At 42.7% G+C, this 10320-nt stretch overlaps 1 protein-coding gene across 8 annotated transcripts in view; it reads right to left on the bottom strand.

The window, feature by feature from the left end:
* Nucleotides 1-10320, bottom strand: part of LOC123984881 (pleckstrin homology domain-containing family A member 5-like) — a 92513-nt gene that overhangs the window by 12787 nt on the left and 69406 nt on the right. The gene's annotated exons all lie outside the window — the stretch shown is intronic.

The raw sequence follows: 10320 nt of genomic DNA, 5'->3' as shown, positions 1-10320 counted from the left end.
TTCCTCCTTGCAAAACAGCTCGAGCTCAGTGAGGTTGGATGGAGAGCGTTTGTGAACAGCAGTTTTCAGTTCTTTCCACAGATTCTCGATTGGATTCATGTCTGGACTTTGACTTGGCCATTCTAACACCTGGATATGTTTATTTGTGAACCATTCCAGTGTAGATTTTGCTTTATGTTTTGGATCATTGTCTTGTTGGAAGACAAATCTCCGTCCCAGTCTCAGGTCTTTTGCAGACTCCATCAGGTTTTCTTCCAGAATGGTCCTGTATTTGGCTCCATTCATCTTCCCATCAATTTTACCCATCTTCCCTGTCCCTGCTGAAGAAAAGCAGGCCCAAACCATGATGCTGCCACCACCATGTTTGACAGTGGGGATGGTGTGTTCAGGGTGATGAGCTGTGTTGCCTTTACGCCAAACATAACGTTTTGCATTGTTGCCGAAAAGTTTGATTTTGGTTTCATCTGACCAGAGCAGAACATGTTTGGTGTGTTTCCCAGGTGGCTTGTGGCAAACTTTAAACGAGACTTTTTATGGATATCTTTAAGAAATGGCTTTCTTCTTGCCACTCTTCCATAAAGGCCAGATTTGTGCAGTATACGACTGATTGTTGTCCTATGGACAGAGTCTCCCATCTCAGCTGTAGATCTCTGTAGTTCATCCAGAGTGATCATGGGCCTCTTGGCTGCATCTCTGATCAGTCTTCTCCTTGTATGAGCTGAAAGTTTAGAGTGACGGCCGGGTCTTCGTAGATTTGCAGTGGTCTGATACTCCTTCCATTTCAATATTATCGCTTGCACAGTGCTCCTTGGGATGTTTAAAGCTTGGGAAATCTTTTTGTATCCAAATCCGGCTTTAAACTTCTCCACAACAGTATCTCGGACCTGCCTGGTGTGTTCCTTGTTCTTCATGATGCTCTCTGCGCTTTAAACGGAACTCTGAGACTATCACAGAGCAGGTGCATTTATACGGAGACTTGATTTCACACAGGTGGATTCTATTTATCATCATTAGTCATTTAGGTCAACATTAGATCATTCAGAGATCCTCACTGAACTTCTGGAGAGAGTTTGCTGCACTGAAAGTAAAGGGGCTGAATAATTTTGCACGCCCAATTTTTCAGTTTTTTATTTGTTAAAAAGGTTTGAAATATCCAATAAATTTCGTTCCACTTCATAATTGTGTCCCACTTGTTGTTGATTCTTCACAAAAAATTACAGTTTTATATCTTTATGTTTGAAGCCTGAAATGTGGCAAAAGGTCGAAAACTTCAAGGGGGCCGAATACTTTCGCAAGGCACTGTATTTCTGGTTATACCCATAAAACATAACGGCCATATTCATAACTTAAACAATGCAAGGATTCCTTGATGATATTAATTATAATTAAAAAGGCATTTGGGAACGACTTACTAGTGATTCTACCACACATTTATACTCACCAAAGAAGGTTAAAATCAAGGGCAACTGGACTTGGCTGAAGATGCTAAAAGAGGTTTTGTCCCTCATCTAAGAGACTTCTTCCGTTCTGAAATGACTAGTAGGGTACAGCTATTTAACCTCTGTGGTGCCGTTTGCCAAGATCATCGATACACAGCCTTCCTTTCTTGGATGGTGAGGTTACTAGGGGGGCCTTCGCATTAGAAAGGGGTGCCGATACCTTTAGCCTGAGTTATTCTGCTTCTGTTAATTTGTTTTTCCTAATGGCCGATTCTGTAGCTGTGATGAGGTCCACTATAGGTAGCTGCTGTGGTGTCATGGCAAAGTTAATCCTTTGGCCAAAACGTCTTGCTCTGGTTGGGTGAGTTCCCTATCTGACAGATTTTTCACCCATCTGTTATCGGTTTCCCGCACTGTGGGGTTGGGAGTATCAGGAAAACTGAGGAGGATTTTCAACCAACACCACATCCCAGTGTTTTTTAAACCCAAGAACATGCTAAGACAGAGGCTGGTCCACCCCAAAAACTGCACCCCCAAGCACAAGAAAAGCAATCTAGTGTATGCAGTCCAATGCAGTGAGGAATGCACAGACCTGTATATTGGGGAGACTAAACAACCACTACACAAACGCATGGCTCAACACAGAAGGGCCAACTCCTCAGGTCAAGACTCTGCAGTCTACTTACATTTGAAGGACAGAGGACACTCGTTTGAGGACCACTAGGTGCACATTTTAGACAGAGAAGATGGATGGTTTGAAAGAGGTGTCAAGGAAGCATCTACACCCGGGTCGAGAAGCCGTCATTGAACAGGGGAGGGGGTCTACGCCACCACTTATCCCCCACTTACAATGCTGTCCTTTCATCACTTCCCAGGAAACTCAACAAACGTAACCTATTGGCCTCAGGTGAAGATACCAACGATGGTCGTTCAGACTTGGCCACGGGTAGTCCTAACGACCATGACGACTGTCATTACAACAACCAGGAACACTAACAAACCAGCAGTATCGATGATCTTGGCAAACGACCCCACAGAGGTTAAATAGCTGAGTTTCCCGACTAGTCATTTCAGAACTGAAGAAGTCTCTTGGATGAGGGATGAAATGTCTTCTAGTATCTTCAACCAAGTCCGGTTGCCCTTGATTTTACCCTTCTTTGGATAACTATGACCTGGATGAGAGAGATGTGGATGTATTTAGTGATAGCACCTGACAGTTAAAGCAAAGAATGTGCATGTCCTTTTAGGCCGCTTTCCTTGTCGTTTCCCTGTAAATTAACCACCCAGCCTGCCTTGTGCAGGGGCTCAACAAATGAGCTGTAGCTGTCCAAACAAGTAAAGGTCCAGGGTCTGACCAGACTGTTCAAAGACACGAAAATAAAAATAATGTCAAGAAGAATACACCCAGTCGTGATGGAGCTCGTTATTTCACCATCAGAGAACAATGTAGCCTGTATATAAAAAGAAAATGAAAAAGTCTACGGTCTCAGGGTACCATGTCAATACAGCTGTATGGATCTGTCCATTATAGTCCGTGCGCCGTGCTGTTGCTATTTATTTCCAACCAGGGATATGACGGCTAAAGTCAACAGTTGTTGGTCAGGTGTTCATTAGAGAAACACTCTGCGTCCTAAGCCTTGGTGAATTTACAATTCAATTGCTGATGAGTGATGCAGACCATGGCAGGGTAGTAAAGAGAGAACTTGACGTTCTTATGGTGTAGCTTAGGCTTGACGGAGTTAAATTAGGCCCAATTTTAGCGAGTGCAATGACACATAGATTGTTTGGGCGAGACCTATTTTCGAGGTCTTACGTCTTCGCCAGTAGCTCCTTGTTGTCACTTTGCAGTTTACCCAATTACTTCTCTAGGCGCCCGGCCTGTTGCTGTGATCCGATAAGCAGACCTCTATTTTGGTGATGCGGGTTCAGATGCAGCAATGTTTACACACAGCATCCAATGACAGATTTATAGGTGAGAGTTAAGCTTGTATCTCAGGCATGATGGCTGCATAGTTTTTCTCTAGTTCGGATTGTAAGGCAGTGACGGAAAGAGTGTCCTCCCCTGAGGTCCCTAACATTGGTAACATGTCACCAGTGTTAGCTAGCTTGGCTGGCTCGGGGGCAGTTTTCCCTTTCTGCGATGGCGCTGTTTGCTTGTCTGACATTGAAGAAACGACAACATCGGTGAAATGAGTACTTCTCTTAAATTACCTCAACGTATTTAAACAAGTTTAAAGTTTTGTTGCCTGCAGCTCTTGTATGTCCAAATACATGTAATCTTGTTCCGAGCCTCCGTTCACATGTCTGTCCTAGTCTGCAGCCATAACGAAAGTTCACCACTTTTACTTCTACTGGAATACTTTATGCAAAGTAACAGTAATTTTACTTGAGTACAGTTTTTGGCTACTCTACCTACCTCTCTTTAAACCTAATGCTGCTTGCCTTAATTGTAAAGCTGTGTTGAACTAAATTACTATTCCATTCCCGGACTACTATATTTAGACTGGTAATGAATATTATTAAAACTGATGGTTTAAACAAAGGAAAGTGATTGTATCAACAATTTTGAAAATTATATATAAATAAATATAAATGCCAGGTATGTATGTGTATATATACATATATATAAAAATCCCCCTCTCATCCTCAAGCTCAGGTCCTCTAACAAAGGCCTGGGAGTTTGAAGGTTCTGCGCACTATTCCTAGGACTGCCCTATTCCTAGTACTGCACTCTTCCGGACAGTACCTGGAATCTGCTGAAGCCACTCTCCCAGTTTGGGGATCACGGACCCAGTGCTCCGATTACCACTGGCACCACTGTTACTCTTGCTTTCAACATCTTTCTAGCTCCTCTTTCAGCCCTTGGTATTTTTTGAGCTTCTCATGTTCCTTCTTCTGGATGTTGCTGTCGCTTGGGATTACCACATCTGACACTACTGTAATGTCTGGTCGGTTAGCCATCAAATCTGTCAAAATCTGTGTTAGTGAGCACTCCTTTGCCGAGATAATCCATCCACCTCACAGGTGTGGCACATCAAGCTGCTGATCAGACAGCATGGGGATTGCACAGGTGTGCCATAGTAAAAGGCCACTCGAAAATGTGCAGTTTCACTGTATTGGGGGGGTCCGGAAACCAGTCAGTATCTGGTGTGACCACCATTTGCAACATCTCCTTCGCATAGAGTTGATCAGGTTGTTGACTAAGGCTGGCCACAATAAAAGGCAATTCACATGCTGCTATGCAGATGCACATGGTAGCTCCGCTTTAATCTTGAGAAGCTGCAGACTCTATATTCATTCAACTTACCATGTAAATTTCCAGCTAAACTGAGGCTTATTGTTGACCCTTCTCTCACTCTCTCTCTTGCCTGCCATTCACCGGCCTTGTGTAAAGTCTAGCATGCATGCCGTGCGGCCGACACCTGTATGCACGTCGCGGTTCCTCGCGGGCCTATTTCAAGTAGCGGATGTTTAAAAATGATAAAATATTGTTTGTGTGGTTCATCAATGGTGATAAAATCTGAAAATCCAGCTAGGTGAGAACAACTCGGCACAACACTGGTGAAGCTGGGGCTCTGTCTCTTCAGCAAGTGTTCCTCTTCCGCCACTACATACATGCGCACTGACGACCCAGGTTAGGGTTACAATTTTGGATTTATTTACGCACTTTAAAAACATTTATACAGAATTAAACGTTGAAATGTATATTGTAATGGGCTGTATATTAACTTATTGGGAGAAAACTGGTAGTTCTATGTAAAATCAGACGTTGAGGACCCCCATATTGCCAAAGTGGCATGATCCTTGTTTCGCTGCGAAATGGAGCCTGATTCGACTGTAAATCTCACAGTTGAATCAGGCTCCGCCCATCGAAGCATTGAATCTTCGACTATTTGGGGTCAGCCTTAGAGTGTGTGTGTGTGTGTGTGTGTGTGTGTGTGTGTGTGTGTGTCCTCACATGCAGTGCATAGCGTCCTGTATAATGGCCATCCATGTGTTGCGCTCGTCCTTGCTGCTGGCCAACACCTCCACCATCTCTGGTCTTTCTATACCAGCTGTGATCAGAAAGAGACCTGCAGGTGACAAAACCTGTTCCACATCAGCTCAGTCTTCATTTACCCAATTCACTGATTCATTTCAAACAGGTACTGTCTGAAAATCCACAGTGAACAATTGAGTGTTTTAAAGTTGAAGCAATTCATTTAATTATGTGTAATTCTATGAAAGCAAGAAAAATAAAATCACAATACAAATGCAACAAAGGAGAGAAATGACAATGACTGACCTCGCTCCTCATTAGCCACTTCTCTGACAATCAGACCCTGTAAAGAGACGACTGTAGAGCGCTGATCCTGAGGACAAACAGATCCAAATCAAACTGAATCTTCATGAAAATGTAGATGGATGGATTATATACTGTATATTTAAATTTAATATAAAACAAATCCAGTTTTGAATTGTGCTACTTACCAATGAGGCAAAGACATATTTCTGGTCTTTTTCCTGAAGAAAGACCAACACGTCAGTCAGGAGCATGGCGTGGACATCTGCAATGCGAAAAGGAAGGATTATGACAACATCCTGTTTGCTGTCTGAGTGGCATCATTTACACACATTTTCATTTATTTAAACAATGAATGCACTTGAATGAGACTGCATCTTGAACCTTTGAGTCGTCCAGCAGAGTTTTTCAGCTGCAGTGCTCCATCATGCAGCAGCTTCCTCCCTCTGATCAGGTCCTCTTTAGCAAACATCTGACCGCTCTTCATCCTCATGATAGACTTGCTGTCGGTGCGACTGGAGATCACAGAAAACATTTCATGTTAACCTTTTAGAACCTTGTCTCTTGTCTATACTCAGCCACAGAAGTGCACTGGTTAACCCATTTTGGAATGAGAATAAAGCTCTAGCTGATCCAGCTTCACTCTCCTGTCCTCTGGAAGCTGCTGTTATTCTTCCAACTTAAAGGGCCAATATGTAGTTTTCAGTGGCCAGTAACTGTGCGGTTTTTAGATTGCAACCAGGGGTGTGCTCATACAGGTGCTCAAACTCATGAGCAAGCAGAATCCGACACACATATACACACTAACCAGAGACAGCTTCGAACAACATGCTGGAAACTCAGGTAAACTCTTACTGCTATGTTATAGAGATGTTTTTATCAGTTTGGCATTGAATTAATCCATTATTATTGCACAATAATGTACATTGATTGCATTCAGCCAACATGTCAGCATTAGCTCGCCTGCTGGCTTCTGTTTATGTATATTTTACCGGAGGCTCAGCACTGTCAGCACAGCTAAATGTATTGAATGATAATGAAATGAAGAATTATTTTTGTTGGGTGAATTTAAGAGCCCCAGAACAGAAAACAGAATTTTTCTCTTATGCCCTGAGTTGATACATGAGTTGTGATTGAGGTTGTCCATCATTTGGGCCCGGCACAGCCAATAAACAGTATGTAGCTTCTAGTCAAACTGGCGTACCTGTAGACCTCCCTCAGTCTCTGTTTCTTCTCCTGCTCGTTGACTTTACTGTCCACAGCTGTGATCAGCTCCTTCACACAGCGCAGTGCTTCACAGACACAGTTGTGGTCTTCATCAGAGTCTGTCAGATCAGAGAGGTACCACATAAAACATGGCTTCACTATTCCTCTTATCTTGTTGCATTATCCCGTGGGCCACTATTCCGCCTACACTGTAGTCTATTTAGCATGATGACAGTTCACAACGTCTTAACTGAGATTTAAATTTCATAATCAAACTGTATAACATTCCTTTTCATTTCTAAAGCTTCAGTGACGATGTCTCACACACATTATTCATGCACCATTTTTTTAGTGATTCCAAATAACCAATAAAATGTCCACAAGATTGAGTGACTTTTTGTTTGGGACTGTGGAGTCTGTCAGGGACTTTCTACAGGGCATGTCTCCGTCCTTACTTTTAGTGTACTGGAGTATCCTCTGGATCAGAACGGGATATTTGGTGATCCTCTGAGTGACCAACAAAATGCACTCTGGAATACTGAGCCTCCGCACAATGCTGCTGCTCATTATCCTCTGCACAACCACAAATACACAGACACAAAGGTCATTTCAGAAGCAATAAGATGCAGATGAACGCAGCACTGTAACAGACTTTCCCAGACATGTGATATATAAAAAGTAGCTGAGGTGAGTGAGTGCTGACCTTGATGAAAGCCTGGAAGCGTTTATCTTTGGCATGCATGTCTTTGTAGAGACTGACAGCTTCATTGTGGCGGCTGCAGAACTTCCCGTAAACCTTCTTCATAAGATCGGCACTGCAGCCTGAAAACTGAATGTATAAAAAACATTCAAACGTGAGGATGGAAAAATGTCTGCGCAGCATTCTGCACAGCATGCTGCACAGCATGCTACATCCTGTTAGACACCCTTTCCTGCGGAAAATGGTTAGAAAACTCAGAAAGAGCAACAGAGGAGGGATCCATATCCTAGGACGGACAGACAGGAAATAGATGTCGTGTGTACTAAGGCTGAACAATAAAGAAAAATGTAATTGTGATTATTTGACTGATACTGCAATTGTGATATGATTTGCGATGTTAGAGGGAATTATCATTTTACATCATTATTCTGATTTTCATTGAAAAATATATTGAATTGATTATGATGTGACCAAACAAAGATATGTTCTTAAGTCTGTAGAATATGCTGTGTAGGCCAAGACATCTCTGCAGTACCACAATATTTCACTTAAAATGGTATTTTGACACACAACGCCTTTAACAAATATTTTGCCCCCATGCGATTTGAAAATTGTACTAGGCCATATTGTGATTTCAATAAAATTTCCATTGATTGTTTAGCCCCAGTGCGTACAGAACAGATTCACAACAGAAAGTCATAAATGACAATAATGATGATGACAAAATGTAAACTGTAAAACATTTGAATGAAAGGATCGACTGTGAATTTACCCAGAGAATAAAACCCCTGACCTGTCTTCTGGTGCCAGCCTCACCGCGTTACGGCTGCCGGAGCTAATCGCGGCCATTCTAGTCAATACTTGTACTCACACCAGAAGCGCTGCAGCGCGTCTCTGGATTCTCTCAGCTAAGAATAGGCAACCAGTCTATTTTTGACGGAAGCCGCGTCAAGCAGCACAGAGCAGATGAACCAGACAGGAAGCCAGATACAGAAACGACATAGAGAATCCAGTCGATTTTAAAAATAAAATACCCATTGCAGACTCCCTCTCAACAATGAACACATTTAAAACAGACCTAACTATGTAGCCTACCTAACAATGTTAAAAGAACCAAAAATAATGACATCTGACCAAATCCACAAAATCTGAACAAGTCAGCAAAATCAGGCTGGCGAAACGCTCTTATGCTGAAATGCTCCATGTGGGATATGAAGCCGGTTCACAGCCAGCTGAGATCGTAATATGAACCACAATACAGAACAATTAAACAACAAAGCAACAACGTGGGGCAGGCTAAACACTTTGCCGCTGAACCGCTTCTGAAACGCTTCCAGTGTGAGGATGAAGGGGATACACATCAGATCACAACAATACATGCAGCCGTAGCCTGTGTGTATCTGGGGTCAGGAGAAACTTTACTTATTCAGCCTGACGACTACTAAAGCTCTGACAATAACAACATCCCGTTCAGTGCAACATGTGGATTGTTGGGTGTAGTGTATGGGCCCCTAGTCAGGCTTTAGACCTTTAGTCTCCCTGCCTTCAGTCTGGCAGTCCTTAAAACCTTAATGTCTAAATCAATCAGAAGTCTACATATCAAAGACTTTTCTCCTCTTCTCGCTAACCTGGTTGACCAGGACGTCCCCGATGCTGCAAATGAGGAAGCTGTTGTTGTTTTGTCTCTCAGCTGATGAAGCTCTCTTCCTCTCCAGGAGCAGGGTGAGGAAATGTGTGTGAATATCCAGCAGGTTGTCCAAAACAGGGAAAATCTAAAGACAGTGATCAATAGACTCAATGTGGGATTCTTTTCTTAATATTAACATTGCATGTATCTGTGTCCTTGAAACCTTCTCCAGAGTGTGAGTGTCGAGCTGCAGCTCCTTCTGCAGGCCTTTATAGTACACTTCAGACATGATCTTCAGTGTCCTCACATGGTGGAACTCTGTCTGGTACAACTCTGTGGAGAGAAAGGACTCTTATTTCCTGGACACGACAGGAGCATTAACACCTAAAGGTGACCTTCCTCCCAAAATGAGTTACAACATATTTTACCATAGATGACGTCTTGTTTCTTGATATCATCTTTCTTCAGCATTTTCAAGAACTTTTTATCCACCGTGCCACTCCAAGAATCAGCTTCCAGATCTTTCATGTCGCACTCAAACTCTCCCATCAGCTGACTGTCCATCATCTCAGTACCTACAGTGAGGAAAATAAGTATTTGAACACCCTGCTATTTTGCAAGTTCTCCCACTTAGAAATCATGGAGGGGTCTGAAATTGTCATCGTAGGTGCATGTCCACTATGAGAGACATCCAGAAAATCCAGAAATCACAATGTATGATTTTTTAACTATTTATTTGTATGATACAGCTGCAAATAAGTATTTGAACACCTGTCTATCAGCTAGAATTCTGACTCTCAAAGACCTGTTAGTCTGCCTTCAAAATGTCCACCTCCACTCCATTTATTATCCTAAATTAGATGCACCTGTTTGAGGTCGTTAGCTGCATAAAGACACCTGTCCACCCCATACAATCAGTAAGAATCCAACTACTAACATGGCCAAGACCAAAGAGCTGTCCAAAGACACTAGAGACAAAATTGTACACCTCCACAAGGCTGGAAAGGGCTACGGGGAAATTGCCAAGCAGCTTGGTGAAAAAAGGTCCACTGTTGGAGCAATCATT

Source organism: Micropterus dolomieu, linkage group LG16, assembly GCF_021292245.1.
Source record: "Micropterus dolomieu isolate WLL.071019.BEF.003 ecotype Adirondacks linkage group LG16, ASM2129224v1, whole genome shotgun sequence".
NCBI lineage: Eukaryota > Metazoa > Chordata > Actinopteri > Centrarchiformes > Centrarchidae > Micropterus > Micropterus dolomieu.
This window is presented reverse-complemented; position numbering and strand designations above follow the sequence as displayed.